Consider the following 12,033-nt stretch of genomic DNA (forward strand, 5'->3'; position numbering starts at 1 on the left):
CACAACTATCCTTAGCAATATAAGAGCTAAAAAATAAATTTAAAAAAGGCCAAATCTTGTTTTTTCATAGGCCCTTGAGTAAACAAAACATAGTTATTAGCAATTGTTCTTCATTAAGACATTATCAACATTTTGGGAAAGGCTCAGTTCTTAGTTGTGTGCATTGCAGAATGGAATATACATTGTTGTATACTAGTCACTATACATGGGTTTATAGTTGTGAGTCTGTGAAACACAGAGTTTATTTTTATTCTCATGGCATGTATTTTTCCATACGAACAACCATAAATGTACTTTGCTCACCCCTGTATTTTAGTGACTCCCAGTCACTGAGAGAACAAAAGCCACACCATACATTTCTAAACCCAGTATTAACCAGCTTAAAACTCCTGCAGCAGGGACTGGTTTTTGTGATCATCTCATTTCTGGTTCATTTATTTGGGGACTTAAGTCTTGGCATTTATTATCTCCATTTCTCTCTGTATTCAGCACACTGGTTTTTGTCAGTTCCCATAAACACCTAGGTTTTCCCCATTTGTTTTAGTTTATTTGGGCTTCCATAACAAAAGACCTCCGACTTGGTGACTTAACAACGGAAATGTATTTTCCTCACCCGTCTGGAGGCTAGGAGTCAACCTCGTCAAGGTGCCTCAGGGTTGGTTTTGGCGAAGCCTCTCCCTGACTTACAGACGGGCGCATCTCCCTGTGTCCGCACGTGGCCTTCCTTGTGCGTGGGGGCAGAGAGAGGGGGCTCTTTCTTTTCTTGTAAGGACTCCAGTGCTGTCAGATTAGGGCCCCATCCGTCTGATCTCGCTTAACCTCAACTACCTCCTTAAGGCCCTCTCTCCAAATACAGTCACACTGAAGGGTTAGGGCTATTATAGGAATTTGGGGGTAACACAGCGAGGTCTATAACACCATCTTTGTGCTTTCTAATGACCCAGTAATCTCCTAGATTTACCCTTTCTCTTTGCATAGTCTGCACCTTCTCATCCTTTAGGTCTTACCTTGAAAGTAATTTTCAAAGAGACTTTCTTTCATCACTGTGTGAGGTATGTCTACTACTGTGAGTTTTCTGTTACAAAACCCTGTTTATTTTCTTTCTGACGCTTTTTAATAATCTCTAAGTTTCTTCTGTTTTTGTTTATTCTGTTCATGAGTCCCATGAAGGCATATGCCTTTTTTTTTGCATTCACCTGCCTCCCCAGGACAGTGCTTGGCATATGTAGATATTGATGAGAAATTGCACAGTATAAAAGTAAGGAGCATGAGAGGTAGGTTTTTATACTGACTCCACTACTTCGTAGCTTAGGCAAGATACTTTCCTCAGCATACAATGAAGATATGGCATGTGCCCTATGGGATTGCTGTGAAGATTAATGAGTTAGTCACATAAAGTACTTAGAATAGTGCCTGGCCTATACTAGGCCTTCAGTAAAAATTAAGTGGTGATTTTATTTTACTAGGCATTCAGAAAAATGGATATGAATGGTAGAGTATGACACTGAAGTAAAAGGATGAAGTCAAGTGAGGGGGCAGCTAGAATGTTATAAACAGCAGAAAACCGCCAAAGAGGGCGTGTTGGTGCTCAGCGTGTTGAGTTTAAGGCGAGTGTATGGGCATCTGTGTAGAAGTTGGATATGCTAGAGCTCTGGGAGTTATCTAGAGTCTTTTGTATTTGGGTAGTAGTTAGAACCTTGAGAATTACGTAGAGGGAGAATAGCAGTGGCCACCATGAACCCCGGGGGCGTGTAGGTGTTAAAGGCGTGGGGAGAGGGCGTGGAGCCGATGTAACGGGCAATAGCACTGGCGGTCATCACCAACATCATTGGTGCTCTCTGTCCGAACATTCTCAGGGGAATGGAGCAGGCAGGAGCCTTCCTGTACACAGAGATTTGTCGACTAAATGAGGTATCAGTTGAGCCACCAAAATACAGTAGTCTTTTAGGAGGATTGGCCATAGCATGTTGCTATAGAGTAATTGTTTACTTGTATGTTTTTCCCCATCCCACCATGATTATTCAGAAATGTGGACAGTAGCCCCACTGTCATTAACCTGTACTGAATATTATTGCTTTTATGTTTCAACTTAAGATGGGAAAGATAAAAGGACAGCAATGGGATATGAGGAATTTAAATAAGTGTTTAAAACTGTGATACAATAATGGAAGCAATCTGTAAGTCAAATGTGAAGGCAAGGGGAAAAACTCCAAAAGGGATCTCTGATCAAGATGGCATAGGTAAACACGGCTTGCCTCCTTGCACAATTAGAGCAACATTGCAACCAAAATACAGAACGACCTTCACTCAGGACCATCGGAAATCAAGTTGAGTGGAAGCCTGGCAACTACGGAATTAAAGAAACTACATTGATCCCGACTGGTAGGAGGGTGCATATGTGGAACAGGCTGGTCCCATATCCACGTACAATGGATAAAAATTTAGGAGGGATATATTGGGAGTGAGGAGTCCCCGTCGCACACCAGGCCCCCCAGCGCAGGGTTCCATTGCCAGGAAGATAAGCCCTTATAACTTCTGGCTGCAAAAACCATTGGGGATTGAGTCTGTAGAAGAAACTCCTGGAGTCCCAAGCAGTTCCTCTTAAAGAACCCACACATGGACTTACTCAGACTCACTCCTTCTAAGCTCCAGCACCAGGGTAACAGCTTGCAAGGCAGCAGTGGCATATAGGGAGAAACTGAAGTGTCTCATCAAGGTGACATCTGGGGACAGCTTTCTCCCAGACAGAAAGGTGAGCAGAGGGCAATGTACCTTTTCTGAACTTTCCCCCACAGAACCACAGAACAGGCAAGTGGGTATCATATCTGAGACGCCATCAACCTTGTTAACACTGTTTGCCCCACCCTGGAGATCCCCAGAGACTCTGCCCCACCCAGCTTTCAGTCCCACCAAAGCTGCTTTTCCATAGGAATGGCTGGTCTCTGGCTTTTGCTTCACAACTTCCTAAATTCTCTCAAACTTGCAACAGCCTACCTCAGTGAGCCTCCAACCCCATACCGCTTGTTAAGTGACCCCAGGCCTGCCACCAGCATCAACCAGCCTAGATTCACAGTTTAGCTTTGCCTGGGAATCTCCAAGCCCAGCATAAGTAGCAGTCATCTCAGATTGCTTTACAGCTCATGCATGGTGGCTAGGGGACAGAACACAGTTGGGGGCTGACCTTGGCCTGCACCACCTGGGAAACCCCAGAGCCTATGTACCCAGTGGACAGCTACAGACCATGTCAGAGCACCACCACCCTGCCCCTGCACAGCTGATCCACCATGGAGGACAGAGGTAGGTGTCAGTAGTCACAGCCAGTCCTTGCAGCTGACTGGCCTGGATAAATTCCTCCCATTGATCTGCCAACAGCAACCAAGGCTCAACTACAAGAGAAGTTCACACAAAGGTCACACCTCGAGTACTCAGCTCACACAAAGGTCACACCTCGAGTATCCAGCTTGGGTGAGAGGGGACACTGTGCCACTGGACTCTACAGGACACCTACTACCTTAAGCCACACTACCAAGACATGGAGTCATAGCAGCTTTACCTAATACACAGAAACAAACACAGGGAGGCTGCCAAAATGAGGAGAGAAAGAAACATGGCCCAAGTGAAAGAATAGTTCAAAACTCCAGAAAAAAGAGCTAGATGAAATGGAGATAAGCAATCTATAAGATGCAGAGTTCAAAACACTGGTTATAAGGATGCTCAAGGAACTTAGTGAGGACCTCAACAGCATAAAAAAGATCCAGTCAGAAATGAAGGATACACTAATTAAAGTGAGGAAGAATTTACAGTGATACAACAGTAGAGTGGATGAAGCCGAGAATCAAGTAAATGATTTGGAATGTAAGGAAGCAAAAAACCAATCAGAACAAGAAGAAAAAAGAATCCCCAAAAAACAAGGATAGTATAAACAGCCTTTGGGAAAACTTCAAGAGGTCCAACATTTGTATCATAGGGGTGCCAGGAGGAGAAAAAAAAGAGCAAAAAATTCGAAATCCATTTGAAAAAATAATGAAATAAAACTTCCCTAATTTGGTGAAGGAAATAGACTTGCAAGTCCAGGAAGCACACAGAGTCCCACACAAGATGGATACAAAGAGGCCCATTCCAAGACATATCATAATTAAAATGCCAAAGGTTAAAGATAAAGAGTGAATCTTAAAAGCAGCAAGAGAAAGAAGTTAAGTTACCTACAGGCGCATTCCCATAAGACTGTCAGCTGATTTCGTAAAGGAAACTTTGCAGGCTAAGAGGGATTGGCAAGAAATATTCAAAGTCATGACAACAGGGACCTACAGCCAAGAATGCTCCACCCAGCAAAGCAGTCACTTAGATGAAGGGCAAATAAAGAGCTTCCCAGACAAGAAAAAACTAAAGGAGTTCGTCATCACCAAACCATTATATTATGAAATGTTAAAGGGACTTATTTAAGAAAAAGAAGATCAAAGCTATGAACAATAAGTGGTAATAATACATATCTATCAACAATTGAATCTAAAAAGCAAACTAAGCAAACAAGAAGAACAGAGACAGAATCATGGATACAGAAAGTGTTTGATAGTTGTCAGATAGGAGGGGTGTGGGGGAATGGGCGAAGAGGTGAGGGGATTAAAAAACACAAACAGGTAGTTACAGAATAGCCATCAGGATGTAAAGTACCATATAGGAAGTGGAGTAGCCAAAGAACTTACACACATGACCATGGACGTGAACAATGAATGGTGTGGGGATTGCCTGAGGGAGTTGTGCTTGGTGGGTAAAGGGGGCCAAAAAGGGAAAAATTGTGACAACTGTAATAACATAATAAAAAATATATAATTTAAAAAATTTGTGCTGATAACATTTAAAGAAGAATCCAGAAGGATATTTTATTTGCCTTCAGAGCCTGCTTTTATTTCATTCATATTTACCTAAAAAAGCAGTTTCTAAAGTTTGTGATTTGTCTATATTAATCTAGGAGTGATATGAGTAGATATTTCTTGATGATTTATTTCTTAGTTGGCCCTTTAAAAAGAATTAAAGTCTGCTCAGGAACCTCTATGTATATTTATAGTATAATAAAAAATAATAGTAACTGGCACGATTATTTTATTTTTATTTATTTTTATTTTTTAACACATTTATTTTTAAGGATTTTATTTATTTCTTAGAGAGAGTGGAAGATAGAGAGAACAAGAGGGAAACAGCGGTTGGTTGCCTCTCATGGCCCCAACTGGGGGACCTGGCCCACAACCCAGGCATGTGCCCTGACAGGGAATTGAACCGGTGACCAAGAGGTTCACAGGCTGGAGCTCAGTCCACTGAGTCACACCAGCCCGGGCTATTTTATTTCTTTTTTAAATAAACATGCCGGTATGGAAGAGATAGCAAAAGGTACTTTTAACTGTTAACATTTATTTACTTTGAATCTTTTTTAAATTTATTTTTTAAACGGTTGAGGTCAATTGTGTGGGGTTTTTTTCCTTAATGTTTTATTATGAGCAGTTTCTTGTTTCATCAAAATCTTTTCTTAAGTTTTTCATGGCTGTATGCTGTCATGTGAATGAACCATAATTTAATTTCTAATTCCCTTAACCTTTAATGTTCAGATTGTTTTCAGTTCAAGTTAAAAATATAACTTCCTTGAATTTCTTTGTTTAACCATGTATTCATTTTAAGTTCTTCCTTTGAGATAAGTTTCTTGTAGGTAGAGTTATCTTGAGTCAAGGAAATGAGCATTTTTAAGGTTCTTGTTACATAATATGTAATTGTGTTTCTTTCATTTGATTAACCAGGTAACCCGTTTGAGCACCTACTATGCCAGGTACTGAGTTAGGAGCTGTATGTACAAAGATAATAAGATGTAGTTTGTCTCTTCAAGGTTCTCTTATTTCAGTGGTGATAGCCTCAAAAATAGACCTTGCTGGTGTTGAATTTTATTTTTAAATTTTGGCTTGTTCGATAAAGGGAAATACTATGTTTGATTGCTAATGATAGTTCAAAGATCTTTTGCAAAAGTTTATGAAATACATTTAAATCATTAAATTAAATTACAATTAATTTAATGAACTATGAAATCTATTTTGGTTAGTATTGTCCTATAAGAAGGATTATTTTACTATTGGGTGAGCAGTGGTTGTATTCTTATTTCAAATATGTGTTCATATAGTTATATATAAACACAAAGAGAAATCGTGTGTGTGCACACATGTGTATTTAGTTCGCTTTTTTGGCCCAATCAATGCACATTTTCAGTGGGTGAAATAATACCAAGTGTCTTCTTTATTGGGTGTATGAGCGTGGCATGCGTGGCTTTGTGTCACTCTGGCCTACGTGTAGACTGTGTTAGAATTACAGGGTGCTCACATTTACTTTCCGTCTTTAAGGATTTGTTTTTTCTTAATAATCCATTTATTAAGGAAATAGTCCGCTAATCCATTTCTTAATAGAGAAGTACTTTTAGGCCCCCATGTTAAAGAGGTCTGTTTCATTTCATTTTATCCTTCACGGCATTTCTAATTCTTTGATTATTATTAGATAATTTACAGAGTAATCTGTCCATTTTTTTAAGCAAACAGAGCCATGTACACTAACTGAACGAAAAGTACGGTGGCTTTTTAGACAGACACTCTGCCCCCACCTTTTTATTAAAGTTCAACTAATTTATTTTTAGCTTTCATGGCATTTCTAATTTTTTATTATTGAACAGTTGAAAGAGTTGTTGACTCATTTGTACATGTGCAAAGTGACATGCACATTAATGGTGAAGGAATAACAATTTTACCTTTTAGAACCCAAGTATTTTTTGTTTCTGAATTAATTATAAGTTTTAAAAATTGAAAGATTTGAATAGTGTTTGGGGAAGACAGATGGAAATGGTAATAGATTTGCCTCTATGAATCAGCAAAATTAGTTGGTTGGTGGTGGTTTTCTGTGTAATGAAAACTCTGAAATTGGAGCCCATGGGTTCTGCTTCTGGCTTTGACAGTCCCTAGTTATATGGCTTTGGCAGGTCACCTAAATCTTTGTGCTGCTTTGGAAAAAAAAACACCGTCTTGATACTTATGGACTGTATCCACATCGCTCACTCTCTTTTTCTTAAATTCTGAGAGTATGTAAGTCAGAATCAGAATGCTTAAAAATCTCTTAAAGTGAGTGTATGTACCTAATTCCTCCATGAAAAAGTAATATGTTAAATTTCTTAGAGCTCTTTCTGAAAAGCAAAACATTTAATCTTCTTTTGAAATTCCTTGGGTCTCTGAAAAGCCCATTCTGGGTTTCTCTGACCAAAACGAAGAGATAGGTTCATGTTACGTGTAAAGTGGTTTGTGTGAAGTCACGATGTGCTGTTGGAATACCCAGACAGTAAGCAGAGGGCGCACAGGCTCACTGTTAACGTCCCGGCAAAAATTGATGTTATTAATAATTTTAATGAAGTATATAATTTTTAGTAAAATAACAATAATTAACATGATAAAGGTTCAGGTAGAAAAGGTAGACAGTGTATACTAGCAGATGTGGAATATCAACAGAGAGTTGGAAACTATAAGAAAGAATCAAACGGAGTGCTAGCAATTACAAACACAGTACCAGAAATGAAGAATGCTTGAATTGGGTCACTAGTAGACTCAATAAAGTTAAGGAAAGAGTCGGTAAATGTGAAGATAAATCTTTAGAAGTTTATTCTCATCTACAGCCATACCACCCTGCATGTGCCCAGTCTCATCTATATTGTAAACTAAGCAGTGTCAGGTCTGGTTAGTCCTTGGATAGGAGAAATTTATCCAAAATGAGTCACAAAAATAAAAAATTGTGGAGGGAAAAAAAAACAACAAAAATTCTGGAGCATCTAAGAACAGTGGAGCAATTTCAAATGATTTAATAGATAAAAGCGGAATCCTAGAAGGAAAAGAGAGAGGTGGGGTTGAGGAGTGGGCATACTACAGAAGACAATGCAAGGTCTGTCCAGAAGGTATCCAGCCATGTAATATGAAAAATAGAGACAATACTGAAGAAGATACAACACACAAGAAACATGGTATCTAGGAAGTGACACCTCAGACCCCTTCAAAGTGGGAACCTTGGGATCTGACACAGTTCTCCCAATTGCCATCAGCTGCCCAGTGGGATTTTCCTGAATCTAATAGACAAGCTAAAATCTCTTCCCTTTCAGAGATGATTTTGGTGTTTGGAAAAGCCAGAAGTTGCAGGGCACTAAAGCCGGGCTGTATGGGGGCTGAGTCACCTATGCAATTTGATGTTTCACTAAAAAACTCTGCACAAGATGTGATGTATGAGTGGGCACATTGTCATTATGAAGCTGCCAATCACCAGTTGCCCATAGCTGCAGTCTTGTGAATCATCCAAATAGTTTCTGTGGAGGAAGTTCAAACTTAACACAAAATATAATGTAGGTTCATTGCTGTATTCACTCAGTCATTTTGAATGTGATGGCCAAATAGTACACATGGTCACTCAATGGCGTCTACTGCCACTACTGACTAGTATAGTGAAGTCATCATTGTTCACACATGCTTATTCCAGTCCACTCTCCTAGGCTGCCAGGTTACATCGATGTCATGCAAACTGTTCTCGTTATATTAACAATAGCTGGACTTTTTCCAGATAGACCTCGTATGTGAAGTGCTAATGGCCAAATATATTGCCCAAAATAAAGGCATTCAACAGCTTCAAGAGTATCAGACAATAGAAGGTGATATAAATACCCTTATTCTCCAGAGACACATACACACACATACAATCTTCAAACTTCTGAAAACCAGAGATAAATATAAAATATTCAAGTCAGAGGAAAAAGGCGTATCAGACAGAACAAAGATTTAAAAAGTACAGCAGACTTCTCATCAGAAGTTATGTAAGACAGAAACAGTGGAATGACATTTTTTAAGTGCTGAATGAAATCAATGGAACAAAAATATCTTAAAAAAATAAAGATCTCTGAGGGTAGTATAATTAGGAGAGAGGTGTTTAAAAAATAGAAAATGGTGGAGATTTGCCTTATTTGAGAAGATAAACTATGGGAGCCCATCCAGATGTTTGGTTGATGTGAGATAATATATTTCATACTATGTTATTGCTTGTTGGTCTCATAAAATTTATACATATGTATTTGAGTATTTTGGATCTAGTGTTCTACACTAGAAACTTGTGGAAGCTTGATGCTTCTATTAATAATCACACTTGAGGGCAATTTAGACAGCAGAAAATGTGGTACAAGTCTCAAGGCCTTTTATCTCCTAAAAGTAGAATCGCACCAGAGTACTCGTATATGTCGTGATCAAGCCTCCTTTCTTCAGGTATGCGTGTACCTGCCCAAACTGCAAGGACAGGAGATACGGCTGTCCTGTTCACGGTAGTATGGCAAGAGCCTAGCAATATACCTGACACATAGCAGGTGCTCAGTAAATCTGGAGATGAAGACAGAATTGGGTAAACGTTAGCAGGAAAAAAAAAAAAAGAAATAAAGATTTTGTCACAAACAAAAACAGAGAATTCATGCCTAGCTCGCTAGCACTACAACTTGGAACTATACAAAGAATGGAGGTCACTAAATAGAACAACTGAAGGTAAATAACAAAGGGTTTTATTCTTTTTAAAATTGTCCTAGAAATATTTGACTTTCTAAATAAAAAATAGTAACCATGTACGGTAAATTTATAGTGTATATGAAAGTGTATGGCGATAGCACAAAAGGATGGGAGGAGGAAATTGGGATAATACTGCCATGACATTCTTACACTGCATATGAAGCGGTGTAGCATTACTTGAAGATACACTGTGACTAAAGATGTAAATCCTTAGACAATTACAAACAAGGTAAAAGGGAGTATAAACAAGACAGTGGTATAGGTAAAATGGAATAAAAAATAATCAAATAAAGGCAGAAAAGGAACAAAGAACAGATGGAAAAAATAGAAAACTGGCAAGATATGATAGATTTTAATAAAACCATATTAAAAATTAAATTAATAAAATGTAAATGGCCTAAATGTAAACACACAAATTGAGGGAAAGATGAGCACATTGGTAAAAGGCAAAATTCAGTCATATGCTGTCTGTAAGAAAGTCACAGAAAGCTGAAAATGGAACGAATGGGGGTAATTCTTTCTACCCATGGGCACGGTGTATGCTCCCACTTATTCGTGTCTTCTTCACTTTTTCAGTGTCATAATTTTCCATGTACAGGTCTTTCACATCCTTGGTTAAATTTAGTCCAAGGTAGTTTTTTTTGAGTAATTGTAAATGGGATCATTTTCTTAGTTTGCCTTTCTGATAGTTTATTATTTGTGTATGAAAATACAACTGATTTCTGGATGTTTGTTTTATAACCTGCTACTTTACGGAATTCATGTATCAGTTCCAGAAGTCTTTCAGTGGAACCTTTGGGTTTCTCTGTGTATAGTATCATGTCATCTGCAAATAATAATAGTTTTACTTCTTCCTTTCCAAGTGGAATGCCTTTTGTATCTTCTTTTCTGATTGCTGTGGCTAGGACTTCCAGTACTATGTTGAATAAGAGTGATGAAAGCGGGCATCCCTGTCTTGTTCCCGATCTTAAGGGGAACACTTTTATAGTTTTTGCCCATTGAGGATGATGTTGGCTGTGATCATATATGGCCTTTGTTACATTGAGGTATGTTCCCTCTATTCTCAGCTTACTGACAGTTTTTATCATAAATGGGTGCTGGATTATATGAAAAGCTTTTGTTGCATCTGTTGATAAGATTATGTGGCTTTTATCCTTCATTTTGTTTATGTCACTTTCATTGATTTATGGGTATTATACCAACCTTGTATCCCTGGAAAAAATCCTACTTCGTCATGTTGTATGACCTTTTTAATGTGTTGCTAGATCCAGTTTGCTAATATTTTGTTGAGGATTTTAGCATTTATGTTCACCAGGGTTATTGGCCTATTACAATGTCTATACTGTCCAAAGCAATTCATAGATTCAATGTAATTTCTATCAAGATACCAATGGCATATTTCATAGAACTAGAACAAATATTCCCAAACTTCATATGGAGCCACAAGAGACCTCAAATAGCCACAGCAATCTTGAGGAAGAACAAGGTTTGAGGACTGACACTACGTGATATCAAACTATACTACAAGGCCATAGTAATCCAAACAGCATGGTACTGGCATAGAAACAGACATATAGATCAGTAGGGACACCAGAAATAAACCCATGCTTCTATAGTCAATTAATATTTGACAAAGGAGGCAAAAACGTACAATGGGGTAAAGATAGTCTATTCAACAAATGGTGATGGGAAAATGGGACAGGTACATGAAAAACATGAAAACAGATCATCTTGTTACACCATTTAGAAGAATCAACTAAAAATGGATTAGAGACTTAAATGTTAGACTCAAAACCATGAAAAGAAAATATAGGCAGTAAAATCTTGGACATTTCTTTCAGCACTATTTTTTCTGATATAGCACCTTGGGCAACAGAAAAAAAATAAACAAATTGGATTACATCAAACTGAAAAGGTTTTGTATAGTGAAGGAAATCATCAACAATATGAAAAGACAACATCCAGAATGAGAAAGCATATTTGTCAATGATACATCTGATAAGGGGTTAATGTCCAAAATTTATAAGGAACTTAATGAAACTCAACACCAAAAAAATAAACGATTCAATTAAGAAAGGGGCAAAGGGTCTGAATAGACATTTTTCCAAAGAAGACATTCAGATGGCCAATAGGCATATGAAGGGATGCTCAACATCACTGATAACCAGAGAAATGCAAATTAAAACTACAAGGAGATAATCACCTCACATCATCAAAATCACTATCATCAGTCAACAAACAAGTATTGTTGAGGATGTGGAGAAAAGGGAACCTTCATGCACTGTTGGTGGGAATGCAGACTGGTGTAGCCACAATGGAAAGCAGTACAGAGTTACCTCAAAACTTTTAAAAATGGAACTGTTTTATGACCAGCAATTCCGCTTCTGGGAATACATTCAAGAAACCTGAAACACTAATTCCAAAGAATATATGC

At 38.2% G+C, this 12,033-nt stretch overlaps 1 protein-coding gene across 3 annotated transcripts in view; it reads left to right on the forward strand.

Moving 5' to 3' along the window:
* Positions 1-12,033, forward strand: part of UCHL3 (ubiquitin C-terminal hydrolase L3) — a 45,152-nt gene that overhangs the window by 18,455 nt on the left and 14,664 nt on the right. The window lies entirely within an intron of this gene.

Source organism: Desmodus rotundus, chromosome 13, assembly GCF_022682495.2.
Source record: "Desmodus rotundus isolate HL8 chromosome 13, HLdesRot8A.1, whole genome shotgun sequence".
Classification (NCBI taxonomy): domain Eukaryota; kingdom Metazoa; phylum Chordata; class Mammalia; order Chiroptera; family Phyllostomidae; genus Desmodus; species Desmodus rotundus.